The 13,412-nt window shown below is 33.7% G+C and overlaps 1 protein-coding gene across 2 annotated transcripts in view; it reads left to right on the forward strand.

The window, feature by feature from the left end:
• The first annotated feature begins 312 nt into the window (after positions 1–312).
• LOC141563592 (ecto-ADP-ribosyltransferase 5-like) overlaps positions 313–13,412 on the forward strand; it is a 35,650-nt gene continuing 22,550 nt past the window's right edge. The window contains exons 1-2 of one of the 2 annotated variants that reach the window (XM_074304911.1): positions 313–480; positions 5,226–5,332. The gene's annotated coding sequence lies outside the window, so the exon portion shown is untranslated. The remainder of the gene's footprint in view (positions 481–5,225; positions 5,333–13,412) is intronic. The other variant, XM_074304912.1, reaches the window with a different exon arrangement.

Raw genomic sequence — 13,412 nt, forward strand, 5'->3', positions numbered from 1 at the left:
CTTATTCTTTCATTTTTTCACTACTATTGTGTTCAACAACTCCAATCAAAAATCATCTTTCTTCAATTAGAATTCATCAACTTCTCCCAAAAACTTCCTCTTATTTTCTTTTAGGACAAAAGGTGCAGAGTTTTCTGCAGAGTAAATAGTCAAAAAATTTTAAGTGTAGAAAACAAGCATGACCTAAGGACAAAAGGTAAAAAGGGAACCTTTTACTTTTTTTTACTGATTGGGAGACCCACATATTTCCTCTCTTTTTAAAGCTCTCATAACTTCATCAACATTCATTCTGAAACTAAAAGTAGATGCTTAGTTTCAATTAAAAGAATTCAAAGTCTGCCGCTCTCCTCACTCAATGTGGGATACAGGGTCAGTCTAATCTCACTTTCTTCTGGCTCCTTTTTAAAAACTGATTCCTTTCTTTGTAGTGCCCTGATCACTTCCCAATAGAAGTCTAGAGGACCTTTCCATAAAAAACAGGTAAGCTGAACCACATAATATAAATAATGTTTCCCACTGGCAGCATATGCTTACAATAGCTTTTGTTTTTTAATAGAAATGAAGAAGTATGTTTTAACCTCAAAGGTATAGAGAAAACAAGAGGCATTGCTTTTTAGAAATTTTTTTAAATCTAAAAAAATGTTCCGCTTTGCTTTGATTTTCTTAACAGCATGACTTTTTATACATGGTTTATACATGGTCTTTTGATTTACCCCATATTTGGATTGCTAACACATTTAGAATGTATAATGGTATATTTTATAAGATATTGATCCATGTTTGATTCCACCTGAACTGCTTTCCATGCTTCCAAGCAGCTTTTTTCAAAAAAAGGAGTCACTAGCTGAGGATTCTCTCTGCTTGAGTTTTCAAAAAAGAGGGATATATTTCTTTTCTTCTTGCTCACTTTGACTATCTCACTAATCAACTTTTCCATTTTTTTAAACAGAAAATTTTAACTACTACTTTGTAACATAACAGATCCTCTTCAATCTCATTACTTTATTTGATTTGCTTTTTTTTATTGTGGATTTAGTAATTGGCAAAGAAAGCATTGCAAAGTAAAAAAGACCAAGAGTCTTATATAAGAAACTATAAACTTATGCACAACTTGCTTTTATAAATGTACAAATATATATAAGCATATATATATATATTAAATTAAAGAACAAGGTAGCAACTGTCCTGTTCGATTTGAATGTGTCTATGTGTCTCCACTGCTTTGTTTTCTGTATATTTTTTAAATGTTTATTGGTGTTTCTTCTGATATTTATTAGTTCCCAGTAATTCACTAACCTGCCAACCCTATCACCACCCAGTCCAAGTAGAAATCATCATCTGTTGCAATAAGTGTTCATAATTCAGCAAAACAAATCAAAACATTAGCCATGTCTAAGAATGTAAATCTCATTCTGCATTTCTAATATATGTCAGCCAAAAAGTGAGAGGTATATTTTATTATCAGTCTTTTGAAGTCACTCTTATCTGATGATTTGAATCAATTCCTTTTAATCTTGAAGGTGAACCCTTCATTGGAGAAACTTGATAGATACCCCTCACCCAATTAACTGTTTGTACAAAATTCTTCTAAAAAATTTTATGTAATGAAAATTGTCCATTTAATCTTCTCTGAGCCTCTTTATTGATTGTTTAGCCATCAACTCTTGTTCTATACATAGATATGAAAGGAAATTTCTTCCTTGTTCTTTTGTTTATGATGAGATTTTCATGTCTAGGTTATATATCTTTTTGAAACTTATCTTGGCATATGGTTCAAAGTGTAGGTGAAAACCTAATTTCTATCAAACTACTGTCCAGTTTTCCTATTAGTTTTTCTCAAATAGTGAGTCCTTCCCTCTGGGTTTATACTTTCACAGTTTTTATTGCATATGAACATTGTATTTTGTGAAAAATTTTCTCCACATCAATATAATGATATGTTTTTGTTGCTTTCTTGATTTATGTGATTCTCTGTCTTAATTGTTTTCCTAAAGTTAAACTATCCTTATATTTTTATATAAATCTAATTTTGGCAAATTGATTTTTTAATATATTAGGATCTTCAGAATCCCATCCCAAGAGGAAAAACTAAGGAAATTCCTCAAGGTGTCTCTTCCACAATTACAAAATCTGATTGACTATCAAACAAATTAGTAAAAACTCTCACCCCACCCTTGTCCAGATAAGGCAGGTATATATTTCCAGATCTCCTTCAGTGTTCAGTGTCCTTCTTCCCATTTAAAAGAACTTCCTATAAGACTAATTCCAATAAAGTTAACAGATAAAGAAAATATTGGATTTAACATATATTTTAACATTTTAAATATATATTGAATTGCTTGCCATTTAGGAGAGAGGATGAGGAGAAAGAGAAGAAAATTTGAAACATAAGGCTATGCAACAGGCAAGGATGTCAAATTACCTGTGCATATGTTTTGAAAATAAAAGGCTTTATTTGAAAAAATAAAACACAGCATATAGTAGAGGGGGGGAAATGTAGTATAATACAGAGGACATTGAATTTGGAGTTTCAGAACCTAGGCTACATTCCACTTCTGCCCTACCCACCATTCCCAAAGCCTTCATCTGAAAAGTGAGATGGTTGTTTTAGACACTTGCATTCTAGACATTTATCAATTTAACTTTCAAAGACTTATTTCTTAGAGCTAGAAAAATCATAACAAAATAAATCTTGGAGAACAAATGGTCAAGGAAATCAAGGGAATCGATCAAAAAAATGTGGAGGAAGGTACTCTAAGCATACTAGATCTCAAACAGTATTATAAAGCAGTAATTTTCAAAAACAATCTGGAATTAGCTAAAAAGAAAAAGAGGGGTGGATTATTAGAAAAAAATAAATACAAATTACATAATAGTAAATTATCATAGTAATCTAACATATGATGAACCTAAAGATCCAAGTTTTTGGAACAACAAAAACTCAATAAATTGGAAACCAATATGACAGAAACTAGGTATAGACCAATATTTCATACTCTTTACCAAGATAAAGTCAAAATTGGCCTATGACTTATATATAAAAAAATAATATTATAAGCAGATTTGGAAAGCATGGAACAATTTCTATTGTCTATGAACAAGGGAAGAATATAGAACTAAAGAAAATATAGAGAGCATTGCAAAATTCAAGTTTCCTTTTTTTAATCTATCCATGAATCTATTAAATTCTATCCACTATCCACTCTCCAATCAATTGAGTTACTACAAATAAAAGGACTCTTGACCTCTTTTGTGTCATGAATCCCAGGGGGGAAATGTTTTTAAATGGAAATAAAACATGGAAGATTACAAAGGAAACCAATATTTTGAAATATCATAAAAAAAATTTAAAACAAGTTCAAGGCCCCAGATTAAGAAACTTATCTCTATAATAATATCTCCACTTCAGTAGGCTCCCCTTGAGTGACCTCTCCTTGTGTTTTTCATGAGTCTCAGATTAAATGAAGTTTTTAAAGAAGAAATGCTTGTTCATCAATTTTGCTCATTCCAGTTATAAGTGCATTTCTTGGTAACACTTCTTCCTCCAGGGAAGCAGGCAACAAACATTTGGCAAGCACTTATTATGGTCAGACTCTGTGCTTAGTGCTTGGGAATATAAATAAAAGTAAAAAAGAAAGACAGTCCCTGCCTTCAAGGAGCTTCCCTTCTAATAGGTAAACCCATCTTCCCATTCCATTGCTAGGATGTCCTTCATCTATGATATTCTGTTTTTAAAAGTATGGATTCAATTGCTCTCCACTCTTCTCTTTCCCTTCTCTTGTTATGTCCTGAATAAAAAAAAAATTATTATAACCACCATCACCTTCTACCATGTCATTAGGACTGAGAGAATTGAGTCAGGAAAATCCTTGAAGCTCAGACCATCTTCACATACCATAGGGACACAATGAAGGATAGAAAAGAAAAACAATATCTAGGTGCCTGCCACTCTGACTCCATCCTTGTCCAAAACTATCCTGGAAATAGAATTATGTTATGTTATCCAAAAACCTAAGTTATAAATCCTACCTATCCAAGAATGGTCCTCCTCCCTTGTCTGACAGTAATAAGGTCAAAAAGAAAAGAGATAGTTCAAGATAAAAAGAATTAACAGGAAAATTCTTATCTTGGGAGAGGTTAAAAGGAGATAATTTGAGATACAAATGATTGGGAGAAATTCCTGTCTTATTTACAAATATCTTCAGAACCACTTGGATAACATCTCTGTGCAAATGTTGTTTTATGACCCTAATTATGTATAAAAGGAAGTTCTAAAAATGGAATCCTTGTACTTGGTTTACACCTGCCTTATACCCACCAACTGGCATCCCCTTTGCCAGGCAATTTGGCCTTTCTGGAGGCCAAATGCCTGTCTATCCCTTTACTATCAATAAAGACTTTGTTTTGATACAGTATTGAGCAGTGAATTCATTAGCTACCGAACCTGCCCTTGGGTTACTTTGGGAAAAGAGAGAGAGATTAATCAGACCACGAGGAGAAGAGCTGATCCATCTTGGCTTAGAGCCCCAATTTACTCCTCATCAACAAGGCCTGAGCCAAATTCATAAGCTGTAAATACCAAGTTAACTTCTCTCTCCCTGCTTTCTGTTTGAAATAAAGATATCAAAAGCTGCAAAATGTTAGACTAATTGCATTCTTAGATTCTGTTTCCTGCTTGCAAACCCTAATTAGCTAAAAATTGACCTTAAATGTCTTCTACTTGTTCTTTCAATGGCCATCAGTTAAAGTATGAATTCTTAGTAAGTAAATATCTTTAAAAGACCTACACACATGTAAACAATGATTTGGTTTTTTTATTGATGTTTGAATCTGTTTAATTTCTTAAGCTTAATTTTTTTAAGTGAAATTCTATATCAAAGTCTTGACCATGTCACCCCACTCCCTCTCAATAAAGTCCAGTGGCTCCTAATCACCACCACAATCAAATATAAAATTCAAAATCCTTTAGAACCTGTGCTGCACCCCACCCCAACCTGTTCTGACCTTTTCAGTCTTTTTACACCTTAAATTCCCTCCTACTCTTCTGACCACAGCCCCACATATGCACCTTATGCACAAAAGATACTGGTCTACATGCTATCTCTCATCTCCTGACTTGAGGCATTTGCACTGACTATGCCTCATGCCTCATGGTTTTCTAGCCTCCTTCAAGTCTTAGATGCAATTATACCCTTTACAAGTTTTCTCATCTTTTCTCATTCTAGAGCCTTCTCTCTGTTGACTATCTCCAACTTAGCCTGTATATAACGTGTTTGTACATAGTTAATTGTACATTGTCTTCCCTGTGAAGCTGTGAACTCCACAAGAGCAGGTAGTGTCTTTTGCCTTCCTTTGTATCCTCATCACTTACTTAGCATAGTGACTAGTATAGAATAAGTGGCTTAATAAATTTTGATTTAAGTGGTTATTTTCATTGACCAAGAAGAGATTGGGGGCTGGGGACTGGGATGGAGATTGGGGAATAGCTCTGGGAGCAGGGGCTGTTGTAATGACCCAGGACTAAATTTCGGCTACTGAAGAATTGACAAGCTAAAATTCAACAGAAGTTTCTTGTGGAAATAAAATATGATTTCATCAGGATATAATGGATAGAAAAGGAAAACATACAGTGTGAGGGAAGAGCTGTGAAACTGCTATCTAGTGGTCATGAATTTATTGTAAAAAGGGAGCATCCTTTAACATCAAAAACAATGAAAAGCTATTTTAACTGGCCCAGGTTAGTTTGTTGAAAATGAAACTAAAGAGGCTAATTTTCAAATATCCTTTGATGCCTCCCCAAATATAATAAGGCTTTTACTTAACTGAATATTTAACTTGTTAAATGTTACTTTGAATTTAGGATTATGAAAGACAAATAAAAACTTCAGGATGAGTATCTCTTTCCTAAATGTGGAATCAAGAAAATTAAGGTTGAATTTTAGCTTCCGACTTTTCAAATACCACAGAATTGATTTTACAAATATAAATTTAAAGGAGCTGAAGAACTAAATGAAAAACCAGTTCAGTGGCTTTGCCAAGAAAATCCCAAATGGCGTCCCAAGGATCTGACACAACTATGTGAGACATAGTTTCTGAGTAATGAATCATTGTGTTAATCATGGTAGCAAATAATTAGTAAAATGGGTCAGTGCCACTCTCAAATGCCAAAAACTCTTCATGCAACCCATTCAATGCTTGTATGCCCTTGGAAGTGTTGGTATTTCTGAAGGTGGAAACCAACTCTAATTGGTTAATCTTCAAAGAATGAAGATTATAATGAGAAATGGACCTATTTAATGGGGGGGGGTGATTCTAATTATATGATTTATTTCCAGACCACTCCCAATCTTGGTCAATAAATGCAAAGGTTTCACGCCAACCCAAGCCTGAGGAAAAAATACGAAGACAGGAAATTACATTAAATTAAATTCTTAGATTAAATTATTTGTAAATTTCTCTGCTTAGGTGGGGACATAATTGCACTTGTACAAAATGGTCTAAGTGGAGTAAATTTGGGGGCAAGGACAAAGAATTCCTAATCCTAGCTATCCACAATAATTGATTATTTAATAATCATTTCTCTAAAGTGAAATGGCTCAACAACCACAAATTTAAATGCTGGTGACAATATTTTTTGAAAAAATAATTTACCAACAAACTTAAACATTTTATTCTTAACCTTGATTTAAAGTAGTTAAATTGGTTTATTAATAATTCCTTTAGGTAAACTCTGGTGCATAAATAGTACCAAAATATTTACTAGTGTTTGCTGATCAAATACAGGGGTTTTTGATGATAGCAAAAATAACAATTATGTACAGATATGATAATCTTATACAAGATGGTAGCAGAAACTACATTTCTAATGGGATCTGTCCTATTAGGTTAACTTTAACTCATGTCTGCATTTGAAATACTAAAATTGATGCAGTTTAATATAGCTAAAATTCAGAATAGAAGAGATTATATATTGCAAAAGTGGTACTGAATGAAAAGGGAGAAAATGTTAGCTAAAAAATTAAATATTTTATATTATATTTAGTCTGGCCTCATTTTTAAAATCATTAAATTCCTCAGTTTGTGGTTTTCATTCTCACATCAGAGATTTTCAGTCACATTCTTGTAATACCTGGAACAATTAGATAGTTCTTTATTGATTTAATTTAAAAGATTTTAATAATTTATATCACATTCAAATGTATAATTGTTTCTTAAATTGATATTAGCAAGATTCTGAAAATCTATATAAAACCCCATTCTAGTCCCTTTTCTATGTATAGCATTTACAATACCTAGGATTCTATTATATATAAAATCATTTAACAAAAGTTTATTGACTATGAAATTAAATATCAAATATCCTACTTATCTTTTTTCTTTTCTTTTTTTTTTCTTTCTGAGGCTGGGGTTAAGTGACTTGCCCACACAGCTAGGAAGTGTTAAGTGTCTGAGACCAGATTTGAGCTCTGGTCCTCCTGAATTCAAGGCTGGTGCTCTATCCACTATACCACCTAGCTGCCCTTATCTTTTTTTCTTGAAAAGACACTTTACCCCTTTTGCTGAAAGTCCATATTTTTTAATTAATGGTCAAGTTGAATTTTGCTGGACTATTTAGTCAATCATTCAATCAACAAATATTTATTAAATGACTACAGTGTTACAGGCACTGGGAATATAAAGACAAAACTAAAGTGGTGACAACTAAGAGAGAGGCAGAGTCAGAGAAATAGACAGAGACAGACAGAGACAGAAAGATAGACAAAGAATGACAAAGACAGAGACAGGGGGAGAGAGAGAGAGAGAGAGAGAGAGAGAGAGAGAGAGAGAGAGAGAGAGAGAGAGAGAGAGAGAGAGAGAGAGAGAGAGAGAGAGAGAGGGAGAGAGAGAGGGAGGGAGGGAGGGAGGGAGGGAGGGAGAGAGAGAGAGAGAGAGAGAGAGAGAGAGAGAGAGAGAGAGAGAGAGAGAGAGAGAGAGAGAGAGAGAGAGAATATTTGGAGATGAGAGCATCTACAATATATTTTTGAGAGAAAGAGCAGGAACCATTTCACTTAGAAGGTAGTACTTACCCTGAGTCTATTTTTTTTTTATTAAAGCTTTTTATTTATAAGCATATGCATGGGTAATTTTTCCCACATTGACCCTTGCAAAATCTTTTATTCCAAAATGTCCCCTCCTCCCCCCCTTCCCCAAGCTGGCAGGCAGGTCAATACATTTTAAATATGTTGAACTATATGTTAGACCCAATATATGTATACATATTTATAAAGTTATCTTGTTGCACAAGAAAAATCAGATCAAGAAGAAAGAAAAAAGAAAAACTGAGGAAAAAAAAACAAAATGCAAGCAAATAATAACAGAATGAGTGAGAATGTTATGTTGCATTCCACACTCAGTTCCCACAGTCCTCTCTCTGGTACAGATGGCTCTCTTCATCACTAAACAAGTGGAACTGGTTTGAATCATCTCATTGTTGAAGAGAGCCCTGTCCATCAGAATTGATCTGATCATCGTATAGTCTTGTTGTTGCTGTGAATAATGATCTCCTGGTTCTGCTGATTTCACTTAGCATCAGTCCATGTAATCTCTCCAAGCCTTTCTCAAATCATCCTGCTGGTTGTTTCTTACAGAACAATAGCATTTATATATCATAATTTATTCAGCCATTCTCCAATTGATGGGCATCCACTCAGTTTCCAATTTCTTCCCACTATGAAAAGGGCTGCCACAAACATTTTTGCCCATGTGGGTCCTTTTCCCTCCTTTAAGGTCTCTTTGGGATATAATCCCAGTAGGAATATTGCTAGATCAAAAGGTATGCACAGTTTAATAACTTTTTGAGCATAGTTCCAAATTGCTCTCCAAAATGGTCAGATCCATTCACCAACAACAACGTACCAGTGTCCCAGTTTTCCCACATCCCCTCCAACATTTGTCATTATCTTTTCCTCTCATCTTAGCCAATCTGACAGGTATGTAGTAGTATCTCAAAATTGTCTTAATTTGCATTTCCCTGATCGATAGTTATCTGGAGCACCTTTTCATGTGGCTATAAATAGTTTCAGTTTCTTCATCTGAAAATTATTCATATCCTTTGACCATTTATCAATTGGAGAATGGCTTGAACTATTATAAATTTGAGTCAATTCTCTATATATTTTAGAAATGAAGCCTTTATCAGATCCTTTGGGTATAAGAATGTATTCCCAGTTTATTGTTTCCCTTCTAATCTTGTCTGCATTAATTTTGTTTCTACAAAAACTTTTTAACTTAATATATTCAAAATTATCTTATGATCAATAATGATCTCTAGTTCTTTTTTGGTCACAAATTCCTTCCTCCTCCACAAATCTGAGAGATAAACTATCCAACGTTCTTCTAATTTGTTTGTAATATCATTCTTTATGTCTAGCAGGGGTTCTAAAACTACAGCCCACGGGCCAGATGTGGCCCACTGAGGACATTTATGTGGCCCGCTGGGTTATGGCAAATGGAAGGAAGGGCAGAGACAGAATGTGAGTTTTTGTTTTTACTATAGTCCGGCCCTCCAACAGTCTGAGGGACAGTGAACTGGCCCTCTATTTAAAAAGTTTGAGGACCACTGGAGCATAAATCCATTTTGGCCTTATCTGATATACAGTGTCAGGTGTGGGTCTGTGACTACTTTCTGCCATACTAGTTTCCAATTTTCCCAGCAGTTTTTTTTTTAATAGTGAATTCTTATCACAAAATATGGAGCTTTTGGGTTTATCAAATACTAGGTTGTTATAGTTATTGACCATTTTGTTCTATGAACCTAACCTATTCCATTGATCAACTTCTCTTTCTTAGCCAGTACCAAATGGTATTTTGATGATCACTGGTTTATAATATAGTTTTAGATCTGGTACAGGTAGGCCACCTTCATTTTCTTTTCTCTTCATTAATTCCTTTGAAATTCTTGCCTTTTTGTTCTTCCAGACGAATTTTGTTGTTATTTTTTCTAGTTCAGTAAAATAGTTTCTTGGGAGTTTGACTGGTATTGCACTAAATAAATAGATTAGTTTATGGAGTATTGTCATCTTTATTATATTTGCTTGGCCTATCCAAGAGTATTTGATATTTTTTCCAATTGCTTAGATCTGACTTTATTTGCGTCCAAAGTGTTTTGTAGTTTTGTTTATATCATTCCGACTTTCCTTTGGCAGATAAATTCCCAAATACTTTATGTTATCAACAGTTATTTTAAATGGAATTTATCTTTGTATCTCTTGCTGTTCGATTTTGTTAGTGATGTGTAAGAATACTGATGATTTATGTGCATTTATTTTGTATCCTACAACTTTACTAAAGTTATGGATTCTTTCTAATAGCTTTTTGGTTGATTATCTGAGATTCTCTAAGTGTATCATCATATCATCTGCAAAGACTGAAAATTAGTTTTTCTCATTACCTTCTCTAATTACTTTAATCTCTTTTTCTTCTTCTACTGCCAAAGCTAACATTTCTAATACAATATTGAATAGTGATGGTGATAGTGGACAACATTGTTTCACTCCTGAACTTGGGAATAGTTCTAGTTTATCCCCATTACATAAAATGCTTGCTAATGGTTTTAAATAGTTGCTACTGTTTTAAGGAAAAGTCCATTTATTCTCTCTGGGCAGTGGTCCTCAAACTTCTTAAATAGGGGGCCAGTTCACTGTCCCTCAGACTTTTGGAGGGCCAGACTATAGTAAAAACAAAAGCTTACATTCTGTCTCCGCCCCTCAGCCCATTTGCCATAACCCCGGCAGGCCGCATAAATGTCCTCAGCTGGCTGCATCTGGCTCATGGGCCGTAGTTTGAGAACCCCTACCTAGTGTTTTTATTAGAAATGGACATTGGATTTTATCAAATGTTTTTTCTGCATCTATCTATTAAGATAATTATATGGTTTTTGTTAATTTGGTTATTGATATAGTCAATTATGCTAATAGTTTTCTTAATGTTGAACCAGCTCTTCATTCTTGGTATAAATTCTACTTAGTCGAGATGTATTATCCTGGGAATGATTTTCTGTAATCTCTTTGTTAATATTTTATTTAAGATTTTTGCATCAATATTCATTAGGGAGATTGGTCTATAATTTTCTTTCTCTGTTTTCATACCACCTGGTTTAGGTATCAGTACACATGTCTATGTCATAAAAGGAATTGGGTAGGACTCCTTCATTACCTATTTTTTCAAATAGTTGATATAATATTGGAATTAATTCTTATTTTAATGTTTGGTAGAATTCACATGTAAATCCATCTGATACTGGGAATTTTTTCTTAGGGAGTTGATTAATAGCTTGTTCTATTTCTTTTTCTAAAATGGGACTATTATTGGTCCACCTGCAAGCTGGGGGATAGGGTGAGGGGAAAGAGGAGAAAAATTGGGACAAAAGGTTTGGCAATTGTCAATGCTGAAAAAAAATTACCCATGCATATATCTTGTAAATAGAAAGCTATATAAATAAACTTTTAAAAATAAAAAATAAAATGGAAGTACTTAATTTATTTCTTCCTCTGTTAATCTAAGCAATCTATATTTTGTAGTAATTCCTCTATTTTACTTAGGTTATCAAGTTTATTGCCATAAAGTTGGGCAAAGTAACTCCTAATAATTGCTCTACTTTCCTCTTCATTGGTGGAAAGTTCTCCCTTTTCATTTTTGAGACTAAAAATTTGATTTTCCTCTTTCTTTTTTCTAACCAAATTAACTAAAGGTTTATTTATTTTGTTAGCTTTTTCATAAAACCAACTTTTAGTTTTACTTATTAATTCAACAGTTTTTTAAGTTTCAATTTTATTGATCTCTCCCTTTAATTTTAGAATTTCAAGTTTGATATTTGATTGGGGGGTTTTAATTTGTTCTTTTTCTAGCTTTTTTAGTTGCAAGCCCAATTTATGGATCTTCTCTTTTTCTATTTTAAGCAAGTAAGCATCTAAATATATAAAAGTTCCCCTTATTACTGCTTTGGGTGCATCCCACAAATTTTGTTATGTTGTCTCATTATTGTCATTCTCTTGGATGAAATTATTAATTGTGTCTATGATTTGCTGTTTCACGCATTCATTCTTTAGGATGAGATTATTTCATTTCCAATGTATTTTTGGTCTCTTTTCCCCTCGCCCTTTATTGAATGTAATTTTTATTGCATTGTGACCTGAAAAGAATGCATTTACTATTTCTGTCTTTTTGCATTTGATTTTGAAGTCTTTATGCCCTAATATATGATCAATTTTTTAATAGTTTCTATTAACTGCTGAGAAGAAAGTGTACTTTTTCTGTCTTCATTCAATTTTCTCTAAAGATCTATCATATCTAGTTTTTCTAGTATTATATTTACCTCTTTAACTTCTTTCTTATTTATTTTGTGGTTTGATTTATCTAGTTCTGGGTGAGCAAGGTTGAGATCTCCAACTATCATAGTTTTGTTGCCTATTTCTTCTTGCAACTCTCTTAACTTCTCCTTTAGGAATTTAGATGCTGGGGGGCAGCTAGGTGGCGCAGTGAATAGAGTACCAGCCTTGAATTCAGGAGGACCCGAGTTCAAATCTGGTCTCAGACATTTAACACTTCCTCGCTGTGGGACCCTGGGCAAGTCACTTAACCCCAGCCTCAAAAAAAAGAAAAAAATGCTACACCACTTGGTACATATATGTTTAATATTGATATTGCTTCATTATCTATGGTACCCTTTAACAAGTTGCAGTTTCCTCTTATCTCTTTTAATTAGATCAATTTTTGCTTTTGCTTGATCTGCAATGGCTTTTTTTTTTTACTTCATCTGAAACAGATGATTCTGCTCCAGTCTTTTACCTTTACTCTGTATATATCAAACTTCTTTAAATGTTTTTCTTGTAAACATGTTGTAGGATACTGGCTTTTAAGCTAGTCTGCTATCTGCTTATGGTTTATGGGATAATTCACCCCATTCACATTTACAGTTAAAACTACTAATTCTGTATCTCCTGCCATCTTATTAACCCCAAATTATACTTTTCTCTTTCCTTTCCCCTTTCCCTCCTTCCCAGTATTTTACTTATGAGCACTACTTGCCTTAAGTAGTCCTCCCCATTTAAAGTCCCTCCCCCTTTCTTATACCTTTCCCCTACTATTTCTGTTTTCCCTTTTATTTAGCCTACCCCTTCCCTTTGGCCTTTGGCCTCCTTTTCAATAAGGTAAGAGAAGTTTTTCTATAAGCCAAATATATCTAATATTTTCTCTTTCAGTCAAATCTGATGAGAATAAGATTCACACAATGTTCATCCCCCTCCCTTCTTTTCCCTCAAATGTAATAGGTTTCCTTTGCCTCTTCCTGAAAATGTAATTTTCCTCATTTTACCCCTACTTTCCCTTTTTTTCTGTTACAATCCCCTTTCCATCTCTAGTCTCTTTTTTATAAT

This window comes from Sminthopsis crassicaudata, chromosome 3 (assembly GCF_048593235.1).
Source record: "Sminthopsis crassicaudata isolate SCR6 chromosome 3, ASM4859323v1, whole genome shotgun sequence".
In the NCBI taxonomy this organism is placed as follows: Eukaryota; Metazoa; Chordata; class Mammalia; order Dasyuromorphia; family Dasyuridae; genus Sminthopsis; species Sminthopsis crassicaudata.